The following is a 6,000-nucleotide window of genomic DNA, read 5'->3' as shown; positions in this document are numbered from 1 at the left end:
GTACTGATCCCTGTACTGAGCCGGGTTCTGTTTCTGATCTCTGTACTGTGGAGTGTTCTGGTTCTGATCTCTGTACTGTGGAAGGTTCTGCTCTCTGTACTTTGGAGGGTTCTGGATCCGATCTGTGTACAGTGGGGTGTTCTGATCTCTGTACTGTGGGCGGTTCTGATCTCTGTACTGTGGGGGGTTCTGGTCTCTGTACTGTGGAGGGTTCTGGTCTCTGTACTGTGGGGGGTTCTGATCTCTGTACTGTGGGCGGTTCTGATTTCTGTACTGTGGGCGGTTCTAACTATAGTTCCGCATGTGGTTTGCTGCTAATTACGAAGCTCCTCCCCTACCCTCGGTGAGCCCCGCCTTCTTCTTAGGCTTCAGAACGGATCTCCCTCTTTCCTCTCCACACATTCAGCCCCGCCCCTCACCAAATCTTTGGATCCGCCCTTTTCCCCTCCCATCCTCCTGTTTGGTTCCTCCCCTGTCCCTGACATCTTAGATACGCCCCCCGTCTCTTCACGGTCCGTCCTTGCTCCGCCCTGTGACGTCACGCGCTGTCTGGCCCATCTCCGTGTTCCCGGCCTCCTATTACCCGCTGATATCTGTAGGGACCCGGGGATTCCTGCACCGGCCTCCTGTCACCCGGCCGTCCGTCAGTCGCTGCAGCCCGTTCCCGTGTGTCTGTAATATGGCCGCCATCTTCTAAGGGAGCGCGGGCCTCATGTGACAGCGGCCCCGGGCCTGTGTGCCCCCTCAGGGGGCCTGAGGAGTCCTTTCCGGGGTAAGTGACCCCCCCCTCCTCCCCCTACTGTATGTGTATATATATATCACCTCCTGTATACTCCTCACTGTATATATCTCCTCACCTCTGTCCTCTCCTCCTCCTCGCTGTATATATCTCCTCACCTCTGTCCTCTCCTCCTCCTCACTGTATATATCTCCTCACCTCTGTCCTCTCCTCCTCCTCCTCGCTGTATATATCTCCTCACCTCTGTCCTCTCCTCCTCCTCACTGTATATATCTCCTCACCTCTGTCCTCTCCTCCTCCTCCCTGTATATATCACCTCACCTCTGTCATCTCCTCCTCCTCACTGTATATATCACCTCACCTCTGTCCTCTCCTCCTCCTCCTCACTGTATATATCTCCTCACCTCTGTCCTCTCCTCCTCCTCCTCACTGTATATATCTCCTCACCTCTGTCCTCTCCTCCTCCTCCTCACTGTATATATCTCCTCACCTCTGTCCTCTCCTCCTCCTCCTCACTGTATATATCTCCTCACCTCTGTCCTCTCCTCCTCCTCCCTGTATATATCACCTCACCTCTGTCCTCTCCTCCTCCTCCCTGTATATATCTCCTCACCTCTGTCCTCTCCTCCTCCTCACTGTATATATCACCTCACCTCTGTCCTCTCCTCCTCCTCCTCACTGTATATATCTCCTCACCTCTGTCCTCTCCTCCACCTCACTGTATATATCTCCTCACCTCTGTCCTCTCCTCCTCCTCCCTGTATATATCACCTCACCTCTGTCCTCTCCTCCTCCTCCCTGTATATATCACCTCACCTCTGTCCTCTCCTCCTCCTCGCTGTATATATCTCCTCACCTCTGTCCTCTCCTCCTCCTCCTCCCTGTATATATCACCTCACCTCTGTCCTCTCCTCCTCCCTGTATATATCACCTCACCTCTGTCCTCCTCACTGTATATATCTCCTCACCTCTGTCCTCTCCTCCTCCTCACTGTATATATCTCCTCACCTCTGTCCTCTCCTCCTCCTCGCTGTATATATCTCCTCACCTCTGTCCTCTCCTCCTCCTCCCTGTATATATCTCCTCACCTCTGTCCTCTCCTCCTCCTCCTCCCTGTATATATCTCCTCACCTCTGTCCTCTCCTCCTCCTCCCTGTATATATCACCTCTGTCCTCTCCTCCTCCTCCCTGTATATATCTCCTCACCTCTGTCCTCTCCTCCTCCTCCTCCCTGTATATATCACCTCACCTCTGTCCTCTCCTCCTCCTCCTCCCTGTATATATCTCCTCACCTCTGTCCTCTCCTCCTCCTCCCTGTATATATCACCTCACCTCTGTCCTCTCCTCCTCGCTGTATATATCACCTCTGTCCTCTCCTCCTCCTTCTTACTGTATATATCTCCTCACCTCTGTCCTCTCCTCCTCCTCCTCGCTGTATATATCTCCTCACCTCTGTCCTCTCCTCCTCCTCCTCGCTGTATATATCTCCTCACCTCTGTCCTCTCCTCCTCGCTGTATATATCTCCTCACCTCTGTCCTCTCCTCCTCGCTGTATATATCTCCTCACCTCTGTCCTCTCCTCCTCCTCCTCACTGTATATATCACCTCACCTCTGTCCTCTCCTCCTCCTCCTCCCTGTATATATCTCCTCACCTCTGTCCTCTCCTCCTCCTCCCTGTATATATCTCCTCACCTCTGTCCTCTCCTCCTCCTCCTCGCTGTATATATCTCCTCACCTCTGTCCTCTCCTCCTCCTCCTCGCTGTATATATCTCCTCACCTCTGTCCTCTCCTCCTCCTCGCTGTATATATCTCCTCACCTCTGTCCTCTCCTCCTCCTCCCTGTATATATCTCCTCACCTCTGTCCTCTCCTCCTCCTCCTCGCTGTATATATCTCCTCACCTCTGTCCTCTCCTCCTCCTCACTGTATATATCTCCTCACCTCTGTCCTCTCCTCCTCCTCCTCACTGTATATATCTCCTCACCTCTGTCCTCTCCTCCTCCTCCTCCCTGTATATATCTCCTCACCTCTGTCCTCTCCTCCTCCTCCTCACTGTATATATCTCCTCACCTCTGTCCTCTCCTCCTCCTCCTCACTGTATATATCACCTCACCTCTGTCCTCTCCTCCTCCTCCTCACTGTATATATCACCTCACCTCTGTCCTCTCCTCCTCCTCCTCCCTGTATATATCTCCTCACCTCTGTCCTCTCCTCCTCCTCCCTGTATATATCACCTCACCTCTGTGCTCCCCTCCTCGCTGTATATATCACCTCTGTGCTCCCCTCCTCATCCTCACTGTATTTATCTCCTCGCCTCTGTCCTCTCCTCATTCCTCATTTTAAAGCAGATCTTCACTGCATCTGAGCACCAAAAACACTACTTAATTCTTTTTTATATTTGAAGCAAATCCCCCCCCCCTTATCCATCCATCTATGTTTGCATGCTTTATTTTGGTTATTTTGTTTTAGAAATCACTTTTAAAAGCACCCCCCCCCACCCCTTAGCTTTTCTGGCTGTGGCCATCTTGAGTAAGGGCAGACAATTCATGTATCAGGATTAGGAATAATCAATGTTGATTGGAGAGTGATGTTCCACTTTCATCTCTTCTGTCACATTTCTTGTCTCTTATTTCCTCCTCATACTTTGCATTGGTCTTAGAGAACGATTTTCTCTGCTCCTCTCATACATCCTGTGTGGTCCTGGGACTCCTATCCTCACTCATCTATGGGGTCATGGTGGTCAGGCGTCTTCTGGAAATCTCTGGTTATCAAAAATGTTCTCTGTTCTGTAATTTGCCGATTTGTCATCTTTGTCTGGTGCCACTAAACTGTTTGTTTGGTTCTTCAGGTCATTGGTGGATCATATCAGTTTTGATGTGTAAACGATTTGTTTGGATGTCCGTTTTTACATGGCTGACTGATGCCGTCATACATGTATTTGCATGGTATATCATCTCCGTGATTTCCCTTGTTCTTTGAATCTCTGTGTTGGCAATTCTTGGGTGTGATCTGTGGAATTCCTGTTGTCTCTATGACAGACCACTGAGCTGAAGCATTCCCCTCCATCTGTGTTTATCAGTTATCTGGGTCACATGACACATAAGTCAGATGTTTTAAAAATATATTCTACTTCATAAAAAGAAAATTATACAAACAGACTTCAATAAATACACCCAAAGTCCAAGAAAAGTCAAAAATTTGGAAAATATAAGGTCCTCAATCTTGATCAATAAATACACACTGTTCCGGATAATTGGTGATGAATCCCCAAAAACTCTTCATATACCTCAAAAGAAAAAAACCTAGACATAGTGTATTATCTTAGGTTTCAAAAACAGTGCCACACGTGCAGCATGAAAACACTCCAGTGCCACAGCAATAGTGAGGGATTACCTAAAAAACGTTTAAACCACAGCAAACAATATAATAAAAATGCATAATTACCCTAAAGTAAGTAAAACCCACATATACCGTATTTTTCGCTCCATAAGACGCACCTGACCATAAGATGCACCCAGGTTTTAGAGGTGAAAAACAAGAAAAAAAAAATATTCTGAACCAATGGACTGCAGACATAGTGCAGGAGATGACCAGAGACTGCGGACATAGTGCAGGAGATGACCAGAGACTGCGGACATAGTGCAGGAGATGACCAGAGACTGCGGACACGGTGCAGGGGATGACCAGAGACTGCGGACACAGTACAGGAGATGACCAGAGACTGCGGACACGGTGCAGGGGATGACCAGAGACTGCGGACACGGTGCAGGGGATGACCAGAGACTGCGGACACGGTGCAGGGGATGACCAGAGACTGCGGACACGGTGCAGGGGATGACCAGAGACTGCGGACACGGTGCAGGGGATGACCAGAGACTGCGGACACGGTGCAGGGGATGACCAGAGACTGCGGACACGGTGCAGGGGATGACCAGAGACTGCGGACACGGTGCAGGGGATGACCAGAGACTGCGGACACGGTGCAGGGGATGACCAGAGACTGCGGACACGGTGCAGGGGATGACCAGAGACTGCGGACACGGTGCAGGGGATGACCAGAGACTGCGGACACGGTGCAGGGGATGACCAGAGACTGCGGACACGGTGCAGGGGATGACCAGAGACTGCGGACACGGTGCAGGGGATGACCAGAGACTGCTGACCTTTGGGGAGGGAGGGGGAGCGGGTACCTGAATTTGACAGGTACCCGCTCCCACTTCTGCGGAGTTGTTTTTCCCTCTTCTCCCCGGACCGGCTTCTGTGACAGCCGGGTGCCCACTGCGCATGCGCGAGAAGCACTGCGCTTTGTGAATGGCCCGCCGCCTCCTGGGACCTGTCATGTGTCCCAGAAGACACCGGATCATTCACAAAGCGCAGCGCTTCTCGCGCATGCGCAGTGGGCACTCGGCTGTTACAGAAGCCAGCGCGGGAAGACTGCAGCGCTGGAGCGAGGAACAGGTAAGGCCCTGCAGGAGAGAACAGCTGAGCGGCCGGCCCGGTATTCTGACATGGTGGCAGCAGAAATACCGGACCGGCCGCTTTATATTCGCTCCATAAGATGCACTGACATTTTCCCCCCTTTTTTGGGGGGAAAAAAGTGCGTCTTATGGAGCGAAAAATACGGTAATCCGTGATTTAAGAATGCAGTTTCCTCAGAAAGACATCATCTTCTCCAGACACTTCCCTTAGACCTCACAAACAGACCAGGGACCAGTGTATGAATCAAACAACGTACAAATTTTATTGTAGTAACTTACATATAAAACCGATAAAAACAGCTTCCAGATCATAAAAGGCTGTATATACAGCAATAATCCCCAGCGATGGCTCCAAAACGATGGTTCTTAAGCTCTAAAGGATGCCAGAAAGTCCCAAGGATATGACCAACCATGTGTTCCAGATTCCAAAATGGCCGCCACCGCACTTCCGGGAACGTCAATGCGTCACTACGTTACGTGCCCCGGACTCGTCACATCCGGACTTTGTCAACAGGGATATGTGGGTTTTACTTACTTTAGGGTAATTATGCATTTTTATTATGTTGTCTGCTGTGGTTTAAATGTTTTTTAGGTAATCCCTCACTATTGCCGTGGCACTGGAGTGTTTGCATGCTGCACGTGTGGCACTGTTTTTGAAACCTAAGATAATACACTTTCAATTTTTTTTTTCTTTTGAGGTATATGAAGAGTTTTTGGGGATTCATCACCAATTATCCGGAACAGTGTGTATTTATTGATCAAGATTGAGGACCTTTATATTT

The 6,000-nt window shown here is 50.0% G+C and overlaps 1 protein-coding gene across 1 annotated transcript in view; it reads left to right on the top strand.

Annotated features, from left to right (window-relative positions):
• Positions 1-537: 537 nt before the first annotated feature.
• MAP3K2 (mitogen-activated protein kinase kinase kinase 2) overlaps positions 538-6,000 on the top strand; it is a 104,721-nt gene continuing 99,258 nt past the window's right edge. Inside the window, exon 1 of the mRNA XM_089662396.1 lies at positions 538-772. The gene's annotated coding sequence lies outside the window, so the exon portion shown is untranslated. The remainder of the gene's footprint in view (positions 773-6,000) is intronic.

The sequence above is a fragment of the Staurois parvus genome, unplaced genomic scaffold, assembly GCF_062004578.1.
Source record: "Staurois parvus isolate SC_StPar_1 unplaced genomic scaffold, SC_StPar_1.0 ptg001466l, whole genome shotgun sequence".
NCBI lineage: Eukaryota > Metazoa > Chordata > Amphibia > Anura > Ranidae > Staurois > Staurois parvus.
The sequence above is the reverse complement of the archived record's forward strand: the minus strand, read 5'-3'. Positions and strand labels throughout refer to the sequence as shown.